The sequence below is a fragment of the Centrocercus urophasianus genome, unplaced genomic scaffold (genome assembly GCF_019232065.1).
Source record: "Centrocercus urophasianus isolate 14NV4802_14NV808 unplaced genomic scaffold, USGS_Curo_1.0 seq_22, whole genome shotgun sequence".
NCBI lineage: Eukaryota > Metazoa > Chordata > Aves > Galliformes > Phasianidae > Centrocercus > Centrocercus urophasianus.
This window is the reverse complement of record NW_024884778.1, coordinates 14,995,842-15,008,499: the sequence shown is the minus strand read 5'-3', so window position 1 is coordinate 15,008,499 and position 12,658 is coordinate 14,995,842. Positions and strand designations below refer to the sequence as shown.

Sequence of the window (12,658 nt, the reverse complement as noted above, 5' to 3'; positions counted from 1 at the left end):
AAAGGTTGCAATTATGGATGAATATGGATGCTAAACTGGCTTTGAAACCACCACTAACTCTTCAATAAAAATTAGACAAATGGTACTAAGGTACTTTGTAAATACTGAGTGTAATTTGTATACTTCCTCCTCCAGAAGAACAAAGTTGTTTATCTGAGCTAATGTTGTCTCAATGAATACAACACATACAATGAAACTTATTTACAAAATTCAACAAGTCATTGTACGATATCCATGCACTGACGTGGTTGTTGCCAGTATTTGGATGAATACTACAAATAAATTTCCTAGCAAGCTGTTCATTAACAGCAGTTTCCAGTGCTGTTGGGTCGGATGCAAGTGGCTGAATATACCAAACAAATCTACCTAGTGCCTTCTCAGACATCCATCTTAATAAACAGGATCACCACAACTCTGGGGGTGAGCGAGAGGGACATCAACAATACAGGACCTGTGGGAGACCAAGGCTATTCTAAATTGTCAGTACAAGGCCAGTATAAATTGACCATGCATATAAACTGACCTAAAGTGGCAGTAGCCACTACTCCTGAGCTCCCTCTCAGATCAGGTTTTTTCAGTTATCTTTTTTTTCAGTCATTCAGGCATGGAGTAAGAAGCAATTTAGTTGAGCTCTGCATTTCTTCTTCTCTGACTAAACAAAGCTACCTAGGAAGTCAGTGCTGCAAATAATGATTTGCAAATTTTTATAACTACTAGAGTTTTAAAACTCTAGGTTTTTTTCATACCAAAAATAACTAGAAGTGATTACTGACTCAGAGGAGATTAAGAAAGATTATCTAACGTGTCACAAATGCCAGCACAAATGAAATTAAGTCCTGATGAGAATACATGTCTCATATGGAAATGCTTTTTATTAGACATATGTAAAACTATTAAGATGATTTTAAAACCTTGTGTGATAAGTTTCAAAACAGGTAGCTACAATTAGTTTTCCAAATCCACATTGTATTACGCAAATAAGCAGCAAAATTTGCAAAATGATATTTTCCTCACTTCCTTTAATTCCTCCTCATCTTCTAAGGAAGAATGTTACACCTCAAGATAATAAACTTATATCAAGTTTCATGAAGCACTGATTTGGCTATGTGCAGTTAGATTCTTGCACCTCAAAAAATATTTTAAGAAGAATGCAAACAAAATTAGCCTAAAGAAAAAGAATTAAAATAACGTGTAGATTGTCAGGTATTCCCAAGTAAGCCTGCACTTAAAAGGAAAGAACAGAAAGCCTATCCCCCTGCTTTGTTTTAAAACTGCTCAGGAGTAAAGGAGATGTTTTTTTCTTTTTGTGGAGTTAGCTTTTTCTCCCCACAGGTCACATAGATTTAGAAAGAAAACCAATTTAAATGAAAACAAACAAAAAAGATACCAGGCTTTTCCTTTTCTTAAATGGGTTTGAGGTTTTAACTTCTGTTGTGACATCACTCAGAATTTTCAAGGGTGGATGCAGTACTTAAAAACTGATCCACTTAGATATTACAGAGAAGACAACTGTCTTCCACTGCTAAACCTTCGCTCTGTACAGGCAACAATAACAGAAACTAAGTGAGAAGTGTAAGAATCTGACAAGACTGAGAATGGATTAATTGAGAGCTTCACTCTTTACACGTAAACTTCATTAGCATTTTTCTCCTAATTATTCTTATTTTACACACATGTGCCTGTTCTTCTCACCAATCCCCATCAGCCAAATTCTTCTTTAAGGATTTACAAGCACTGAGGAGTACCCAAATTTTTTGTTTGAGGACAAATCTTTGAATTGTTTTCATCTTCTGCTATTGCTCTATACTTCCTTATGCACTGAAGATACCTGGAGTAAGTAATAACAGATTGAAGTTAATTGTTCATGTTCTCTTCTCGCTTCCTTAACTAAAAGAGAAATTTTGGTAAAGATAATGTAGACTTTTGAAGTATATAGACAGGCAATGCAAAAGAACTTGTTTTTGTCTCTCATCCGGATAGAAAGGAGTACAAACAAAACCAGCAGTGAAAGCGGGTCACCATTTCTTAGTTCAGGAGCTTCTTATCAAATGTCTGTTACAAAAGTTACGACAGCGAGTCTTTTTTCTTTTTTTTTTTTCCCTGAGATAATCTAGTCTAGGGACTTAATGGAAGGGATTTAACAGTGTAATTTTAACTACAGGATAACTGAAGTAATGAAGAAGCATTAGGCACATTAACAAGAGTTATGCTTCATTAGTATGCCATGTCCCACTTTGAGGCTGTAATGAAATCTGAAGTATGTTTTCTGTTCTACTGTAGTTCAGAACAAAAGAATTAGCATGGCTCATTAGGAAATTAGATTTCTGCTTCTAAAATAAACTAGGAAGAGTGAATGCTTTTCCTTCAGATACTTCAGATAAAATTCTCCCATTTAAGTCTCCTTTGCTTTGGAGAAAAGGATCTACTGGGCAAATGTTTCCCAGTTAATTAGAAGGGGATGTCAATGCAACAAAAGAATATTTCTCTCATTCCCAGTCGTTGCAGAAAAATACGAGCATGTTGCTGCTTCATTCATAACGTGACTCTTCATTCAAGGTCATGAGAAGTTTTAACGTGGAAAGAGGATGAATGCATCCTTTCATTATATGTTTGCAGAATGCCATAATCCTGACTTGCCAAGTGTGCTCTAACTGGAGATAGAGTGTAGATCTCAAACTGATGATTATGTAAGTTTTAAGCCCTTTAAACAGTAGATTGCTATCCTGACTGCATCTATCATTGCTGAGTACTTAACTGTTCTGGCTAGTTCCAACCAAACTCCTATAGCCTGGTGGGTTGGGTTTTTTTTGCATATTTTTCTTTCTTTGTAATCTATTAATAATAGTGTCATAAATATAAATATATCTTTAGGCATGTTTTTCTCACCTGTACATTTCTTTCAGTCATGTAGAATTTGAGACCACGTGTTCCTTGTGTATTAATAAGTGTGGCATGCTGCTGGAGAGTCTGCCACTAGAATTAGTCTGTGAACAAACCCTACTGCCAAGATGCAATGTCAGATGCAGTCTTTGTGAGATCTGTCTCGCGTTGTAGATCAACAATCAGCTCTAAGTGCTACATATTATAGCTTAAGATATAGCGAATGTTCCTTTCCTCCCCTCTTCTCACTGGGGAATGGAGATTAGTTACTCTTCGTCCACTGGCTGAGCCAGGCCTAATTACTACACAGAAATAACAGTAGATCAGAACTGTGATGGACTGCATTAGTTAACCATCTTGGTGACAATTTAAGTATATTAATTAGCAATAAGTGCTGCATGATTCATCTTAAGATTCCTAGGAAATTGGGTTGTGTTTCCATATACCTCAAACACTGTTAGTACACAATCCCAACCAAACATCTGTCTTTTAATGATCTTGAAAATGGGTGTTGCTAGCTATATCCACTCCTAGTTACTGTAAAGACATCTTTTCTCATTGCTTGATGGAATTCTAACAGATTTGGGTATACAGAGGAGACCTGCAATTTAAATGCCTCTGCCCCACCTGTTATGGGAATGTCTCTGAACTGGGATCAAGGAAGCATTCTTTTTCTTATTTAGATGTTTTCTGTCTGTTTGCAAGCCATGACTTAATCTATTAAAAAGTGAAATTAATTTTTTTTATGTACAATGTCTCTCTCCATCTCTTCTAGCCTTAAACTCAAGTTCACTTACAGGAGATCATTGTATTACAATATATACATATCTACTCAGCTTTGTTTTACAGCACATTTTTGAAGACACTGGCTTTTTTCACACTTTTTTTTTTTTTTACTAGAAAGGGAAAGCATGTGCACTGACTTTGAGGCATACAGAGCTGATGTAATTTCATGGCAAGAAGACTCCTGCTGCCCTTAAGAATGTTAGTACAAGTTCTGAACTGACTTACCCTCCTCTGGAATAATTATGCATTCCACTCTGGCACATTTTATCATGCAGTTCTCCTGCTTTGTAGATTACATGTCTTGAGGAGGTACAAAAGGGAAGAGCAAAGACTGTTTTATTTCTATACATGCATCTAACAATTATATACACACACACACCTCAAATAGTACTTTTAAATGTAAAATTATGTGAGAATTTACAGGCGTATTTAATATGTACATTAAATACAGGTATCCTTTCATGCATCAAGGAGATGCAAGCATCTCTTGGGAGTAACACAAAGTATGGGGAGAATATATTGTTAAATTATAATTGAGCAAGCTAGAACTTGCTCAGGTTAAACAGCCCACCCTCAAACTGAAAAAGCCAAATTACGCCCTCAGCAACTTCTGAAAAGAAAACTGCCTTCAGTGGATTTCTGCAAATTTAACTGTCTAGAGCCTACAGCCACATCAGAATAAGTCTCAATGATCTCAGAGATTAAGCAGTCCCCGGCCGAGTAAGTATTTGGATGAGACCACTTGGCAAATTCACACAGTATTAGACATCAGCACAGGATGCATTTATAATTGAGTGCTTGGGTGTGAGGGAGTGTTCACAACATCAGACTCAGAGATATCATAAACGTACCTTCCAAAAAGGCTTTAGGAAGGATTTATTAGCTTACCTCTGTCTGACTACAAAAGCCTAGAATAGGTTAAAAAAAAAAAAATTAGTATGGAAGCTTAAGTGGCCTGAGTTCTCTCTGCAAATAGCAGATAGTAAACTCTGAATGAAGGTAAAGACTGAACTCAGTTATCTGTTCAGAAAATGGAGAATAAAATATGACTACCTTTAAAGGCTACAGACAAAGTCATGTTTCATACTGAAAGGCATAAATATGTCTGTTGCTGGAGTCAGCAGAAGCATATTGGGTACGGCTCTTCACAATAAAGCCAGGCAGAGATTTTACTGTCCTTTCAGTATCTCCTTCAGATAAGTTTTAGTATATCTTCTTGAGGTTTAGGTATTTCAAATGATTATTTTTGACCTTCAGGAGGTTATGGACAAAACTTTGAAGGGGAACAAATGCTAGGAATTCATTTTTTGCAATGACGCATAAGAAATGTAGTGTTTCATTCTGAACACTCCTGAAAGTACAATTCAGCTATGGAAACTCTCTCCCTTCTTCTACTAACCAGATAATATTATATACTGGAAACTTCTGTGTACTGACTCGTCAATGTTACTGAGTTGCAAAGTCTCTGTGTTTTTACAGGATATGGAAAAAAAAAATCTTAACTAAAAAAGTTGCAAAAAAGACTGAACAGTGTCTTTAACTCTCATCAAACTCAGGACTTCAGGAAACCTAACAAGCCAAAAGAATAACAGAATGGTTAACTAGGACTTCTGGTCCTATCTGTATCTGAAATGCTGGGTTTAAAGCTTACAATCCTTGCTACTCTGCACGTGTCTGGTTTCCCGTTCCAACCAAAAGCTGCTTTTCTACAAATGGATCAGGTTCATAATGGGGAAGAACATACAGAGCATCACACAGACCATCTCGGCAAAATGCAGTTCTTCATTATTTTTATGCCTATTCTCCCTGCTAACAAATTGAAACCTTTTTTTCCTCATTTATTCCAGAAGTCAAATTTTCCATGAAGTTCAAAAATAACACATGAAGTTGCTAAATAGCACTGATGCTTTCTGTGCTCCCTCACACATATGGCTAGCTGAGAATACATAGCAAGTCCAAGCTTGAAACGAATCTTTTTTTAAGCAACCAGTATATAACACCAAACATGATTTAATAATGGAAAGACTGGCACAGCCTTAAAGGAATATCATCAAGTAGGCAAGGTATGCTTGTGACTTATTATAAAACAGTTAAATCAGGTAGGAAGCATAATCCAGATTCTTTACATAATTATGGGAGAAGGGTGTGGAAAAAGGACTATCAATTCCTTTCTAAATTGGAGAACTTCTAACTGCGAAAGAAGCAATACATTGATCTCCCATTTCTCTATTTCCTCCAAAATATCTGTAATTTTTCATTTCTTAGTGCTATTGCCAAGTTAAATGCCAGCTTAACATTTTGCTAACACTGAGCTTGTCCTTTTGACAAAGGAGTTAGTAAATTTTTTTTCAAGTTTTAACAGGTAAAGCTTAACCTTCTCAGGACTGTATCATCTCTACGTAATCAAACGGATCACAGAAAGTAAATGAAACAATTTCTTGTCCTTGTTCCACGAGTAACAGAGTCTTATTAAATTCAAATTAGCCACAGAGAGAACTTATAACTATAACTGCCTAGTTATAATAACGAAACGGTGCAATCCAGAATTAAGTAAGGCAGCACAGAGTTGATTTAAAACACTGAAGACAATTTTATTTATGAAGAACTTATTATTTTATTTGCATTTTTTTAGTTAAAGTACCAATCATTTCTGCTGCAATTAACAACAGATTGCCGTGTCAGATGGCACACAGTGGAGACTTGTAATTAATTTTAAGAATGAAATGTACATCAAAACAGTATTCTTATGTTCTGTATTTTAAAGTACTTTTGTTTGGATCTCTGTAAACCAAGCAGTAGTTCCATGGTAAAGGACTGGCATTTCCTTAGAAGTCCTGTTCTTTCCAGCCTCTCATTTTTAATCTCTTTCTTCTTAAGAGACTGAGACTAGAAAACAGCAATGTGATTTGTACACACTGGGTTAGGTCTGAGGAATCAACAGTTCTTTACCAACGCTATTGAAATAAGAGGTGTGTCTGTGATTACCAGAGATCTTCCGGTGATAAAAGAAGGATTGCATCAGCTTTTGGCTCAGCGTGTCGCAATGACTCAGCAGAATGTGTTTCTATTTTCTTTCCAGTTGGAAGACGTTGAACCTTCCTCAGTACTTTCTCTTAAAATGCCGTGAAACAGGCAAAAGGGGGATGTTAGAGTTCTCATCGGAATAGCTTGATCGCCTTTATTCATAGCAGCATAAGAGCCATACAGAGTTCATCGATGCCATTCTACCATGTTTTTTTCTTAGCAAAAAGAAAACAAGAGATTTGTTTCAGAAGCTCTGCAGCTGCTCCATAGTTAAGTTGCCACATCATTTCCCCAGGTTTGTACAATGCATAACACAGGAAATTGTGATTTGGAATTAAAACTACATACTGAGAAGTAACGTTTCGGGTAATTCTAGTGATTAATTAGTCCTTTCTTCTATGATTTTGACCCCCCTTTCTTTAGAAATTTAGAAAACATAAATAAAACACTTAAGGAAAATCCCAAGTCTACATTTTGGATCTTACATTAAATTACCACGATTATCAAAATGCAACTACACAAAATATGTTTTTAAATATTTTTCTTATCCTTTCAAATTGCTAATAGAGATTGAATACTGAACTATATGGAGCACTGGATTGACTCAGCAGGACATTTCTTGTGTTCTTACTTTTCTTCCCTGTAAGTAATGAGCTTGTACCAGTGACATCAAAGCAACCCAAATTAAAACTAATTTGGCAGCACTGCCAGAGTTTTTTCTGAAATAGAATTGTAACTGTATAAGTCAAGAAAATCAAAACATGACAGAAAGGTGTTTGAAAACTGAGTAAAAAAATCTATCTGGGTATTTTATTTTAGTCTGCGCAGGATCCGTCAGTCTGGGTTAGAATCAGGACACTTTGCCTGTTCCTGAGAATTCTTCTGATTGTTTTGAGCATATCTGCTGCTATCACTGAGAGTTAATGTCCAACTACAGGTAGTTTTCACTTGCGTGTGGCCTTTTATCTATACTTCTTCCTCTCCACTCAGCATATGCTGAGGTCAGCATCATCCGATTTAAACTAAGACCACCACATCTTAATTTCTGTTCTGCCCCGCTCCCTAATATTTAGATCACTTCCTTGACTGCTGTCAAGAATCGGTTTCAAACTGTACATACTTTAACAAGATGTTTAAACAAGATATCATGAGACTATACTAACTACATTTCATCATCACTGGGTGACAGACCCAGTACTTCCTTTAGGCTGAGCCATGCTTAAAATGTAATCTCCAAGAACTGGGAAAATCCAAAAGCTACATTTCCAGTTAGCTGTGTTCTTAGAAAAGGAGTCTGAAAAGATCACAATTACAAACATATGGGAAGAAAATTGACAGTCGAGAAAAAGAACAGCTATTTAAATCAATCAATCATTGTCAGATATTATATGGCGTTCCAGAAAGTCTGTTCATTCTCCTGAAACAAGACCATGCATACTCTAGTTATAATCATGAAATTTGAAAGGAAGTTTAAAAACATTTTTTGAGGCCTGCCATTTCCTTTGCATCAAGTTCAATAAGTCTGAAATAGGTGATGAAATAATGATGAAGTCAAGACTAACTTTTGTGCACAATTTGCACAATACAGCTCTAAAGTACAATCCATCATCTAATCTAGAAATGTACCTCAATGCCAACTGTGGTTTTCAGCAACATGCCCTTCTGAATCAGCAGTGAAAGTGATTTAACAGCACAACAGATCAAACCCCTCAATTACTTAGGTTCTGACAAATGCAAAAGGGCTAAGAGATTTTCTGCTTATTTAGTTGATCTTGCCGCAACCGTGTTGAAAGTTGCTTTACAATAATTGAACTAATTTATTTCATTTTTGCAGGAGTTGGCCACATTCTTGGAACAGACTGAGCTTTGAGAGACTGGTTTTCTATGTGAAATACTGGCACCCAATCTGCTGTTATGGTAAGCATCCTGTATTCACAAAGCCTACACCAAAAAGAGCCCAATGTATTTACAAGCTAATTACACTTATCGATGAAGGCTAGAACTCAGGTGTGCACTATCAGGAGGACATGAGCCAGAGAAGTCCTTAAAGTTGCAAAATTGATAGCTGCCAAGCACAACGATCATTTACATTTTAGAGAAATGGAAACATGGTTTATTATGTGTATCAGAATTAACGGTATATTCTTAAGAGAAGAAACATTTTAGTGATAAATATACCAGTAAAACTTTTGTAACTCAGGAGGAGGACAAACACATTGCTTAAAAAATTAGAAGACTCTTTTCTGTCCAAAGCATCGGTCACCTTCCCAGAGTGTTATTTTACCAAAAAATCCTGAAAAGCAGGTAACTGCCAGCAATGACCAATTATGCTGCCTTACAAGAAAAGTGGCAATGAAATGAGCAGCATACCAGAACATGAATACAATTGTTCCACTGTGAAAGATAAACCACAGGAACCAAACATTAATTGACAGAAATCAATAGTTAAGGACCCTTCTGAGTGAAACAGTGCAAAGCAACAGCACAGCTGTGCCATGACAGAGCCAACAGACACTGCAGGTTGTGCAGTGCCAGCTGCAGTGACAAAGCCCAGATGGTTGTTCAGCTGTGCTTGCACTACATCCCTGTGTGCTATCTGTCCAGCTAGTGAGCAGAAAGAACTTAGCCCTAAGTCTCAGCAGGGCTTTCTTGCATCGAGGAGAAAGAGGATTTTTCCCAAAAGCAGAGTTCAAAATAAACGAAGTCCACCCAAATCTGTAAGACATACTCCTAAACTTCAAAATATTCTGCAGTCTTATCTATGTCTATGTACCTGGTACCTGTTTACTAGTTTACTCCAACTGAAATGCTTTTCAATTACTAAGAGAAAAGATTGTTCACATCAGTCTCTTGCTTCACAATGTGTGTAATCTGTGTGTGTCTCAGTGACTTGTATTATTTCTTATTCTGAGGACATCAGCTTTTTAACAACGTACTAAAAATGTATACCAAAGACTCATTTCATTGTGAAAGGCCTACTTTCTCTCTTCCATTCAGTAGATTTAGTTAGAATTGATCTTCCAAGTCTACTATCTTCTCACTAGAGATGTTAGGCAACTGTTCTTTGGTTGTTGGCTCCCTTAGACTAATATTAAAAATAATCTCACAGTGAACATTTCAGTATTAGAAAGCTTCCATTAAAATACTGGATCACTTAAAATATTAGCAAAAACAGAAGCAAAAAGAAGGAAAATTAGTAGGATGCTTTAATTCCATCTTATCCCTCCTGCGGTGCGCAGAGATCCTGGGTAGTACTGAATTAATGACTCACTATTGGCTGAACTGCTATTAGTGCAATGTTCATGTGCTGTAAATTCTCTGTGTTTACACTAATTATGGGAAACTAAAGCATTACACCAGCTCAGTGACTGCAACCACACCCAGTTCCCCCAATGTCAGATAAACACCTGGTAGGATTGGTCCGATGAAAGCATGTATGAGATCAATCTTATTGATTTGATGAGGTGGCTGCTAGTTAATTGCAGTTTCTTTGTAACTGTTCACGGAAGAATTTTATACCTTTACACCTAGGTTTTGAATTTGAACTTACCTGAAAGAGAACATAATAGAATGAATGCTTATTATTACACGAACATGTAAAGCACTAAACAAAGCATCAAATAGATGCATTTTGGAAGAGCAACACTGGTTACAGCAAACAAATCTGGGTAAAGCAGCTTTCAGTTTCCTTTGGTTCTGAAATAAAGCGTCCACTGTCTCAATACTACAGGAGCATTAAAGAAATTGTTATTCAATTAAGTCCAGTTTCAGTATTGAAAACCCTACCCATTCATCATTTTGGAAGAAAGAACATGCCTAGCATGACATAATGCCCAAGTGACTGAGAAAAAGAAGAGATTCCTCTGAAGTGTTATGAAAAATGAATAGTATTCCACACGCTTTCCAGCAGGGGGCAATGCCATATATAACTGCTTAATCACATGCCCTGAACCCCGTGCCTCCCAGTGACTGGGGGAGTCACCCCTCATGGTGTAATGGAATTGGGCATTTTTTGGTTAGGCAAATTCTCCTGCCAAAAAGCAACCAGGATTATTACTAAATGTGTTATAACAACCAAGTTGTATTAGTTTTCCTTCCAAAATAGTTAAATGGCAGTTAGGAGCCCCAGTGCTATTAAAACTGAAAGCATGGTAAAATTCAAATGTATTTAATCATTTCCTCATTTTTAATTTTTTTTAAACTCAGCTTGGGCAGCATTAGCTTGGAAACTTCCGCCTCCAGACAATAAGAAAACATGTGAAAAGGGTTTGCAGAAAGAGGAAATAATACAACTTAACAGAGAGACAACAGGCTACAAATAACTGAATGACCTACAGAAATAGAGCCAAATTATGTCCTATATTTTACCTATGATAATAAAATCCTTTTGAAAATGAATCCGTGATTTTAAAAGCTTGCTAGAAAAGAAAAACTTTAGTGCTCTAAAAATAACACCAAACAAAACAAGCAAACAACAAAAATTCCACTCCTACAATTAAAATTTTCCTGTCAAGTTGTTTGGCTGAGTATATGCAAGCACTAAATTTCACTTTCTTGTTTATTACAGCTGCAGGAAGGAGGCTTTTGGGGTTGTTTCTCTGGCCTCAACCCAAGTGCATGTACACATACAACCACACTGCCAAATTCCCCCCAGTTGACAACAGAGATGGGAGGAAAATGAGAGAGCAGAAAAAGAAGAGAAATAAGTCCTATTTTTCTACCTCTAGGTTCTGAAAAAGGTCTTGGCTGCACTACTTACAGGAAAGATACAATTGCAATTAAACTCCTAACAGTGTAGCATACCTGTTAAAAACAAACAACAAAAACACATTTCCATAACTTTATTGTCCTGTATCTTTGGTACATGGACTCTGTAAGTCCTGGTTTAAAATGGTAAGCTGCTTTTGTGCTGAGCCTAGTATTAGAACAACACTTCCCACTCTTGGGAAGCAAGACAATTCAGACACAGTATGTCAAATCAGTCCTGGGATTATCTTCCACGCACATTCACCTCTCTTCCCCTTCCCGAATCCTCAACCCAAATTCTTCCAACAGCGTCACACTGTGCTGATCAAATACCAGTAAACTGCTGTTCATTGAGGACTGGGCTTATAATGCGAACACCACAGCACTGCATGTTTCTCGTTTTAAATGGAGATCCAGATTTAGGTTCTTTTTAGCATCTAGAGCTTAACTCTTCCTTTCAATATTGGCATATAGATGTAAGATACTCTCATCTCCCATGTCTTATAAAGCATAAATCTCATCACTAATGTAGAAAGCATTAAGCAAAAATTCACTTTGCTCACATTCAGCAACGTTTCTCTTTGTCCTGAAGTAAATAACTTTTCTTCTGTACTTCAATGGGCACCAGGTTGCTAGAAACCCCACATCCAATCTATAGCATGAAACAGCAACTCCATGTAAAGACAAAAATATTTACTGCCATTCATGAAGAAAGAATAAAAGGGCAGAATCCATTCCTGATATTTTCTCCTGCAACATAAGAAGTCAGATATAAAGATTCAAACTCTAGTATTCCTTCCCTTACCCCTCCAAACAGTCAGGAGTAGAAGTGATCATCAGAAGCAGAAAAGTATTTTGATCTTTGTTACATTGGGACTATGGAATCTAAGCAGCTATTTTACAAGACATTGTAATTGTTTGTACTTGCAAAACTGGATTAAGAAATCACTGCTATTCTTAAAACACATTTATCACATACATACAAAAGTCAGCATATTTTTACTTGAGCTGAGCCTTCAGCCAACCACAGCGAGTTACCGTGTACCGCCCACACTCATCTCGCATCCTCCCCTTCCCCAGAGCAATCACTGCATCTGGCTAGTACAGCACAAAGCACTTTCCAAAATGCCTTACCGGGGTACACCTGCCCTGAGGATGACCCATGTGTATCTCACCTACACTCTATTGATGGCGTCACAATTTCCAGCAACTTCAGTGTGAT

At 36.9% G+C, this 12,658-nt stretch overlaps 1 protein-coding gene across 13 annotated transcripts in view; it reads right to left on the bottom strand.

The window, feature by feature from the left end:
• The window catches only part of TIMP4 (TIMP metallopeptidase inhibitor 4), a 109,496-nt gene that overhangs the window by 81,942 nt on the left and 14,896 nt on the right, over nt 1–12,658 (bottom strand). The gene's annotated exons all lie outside the window — the stretch shown is intronic.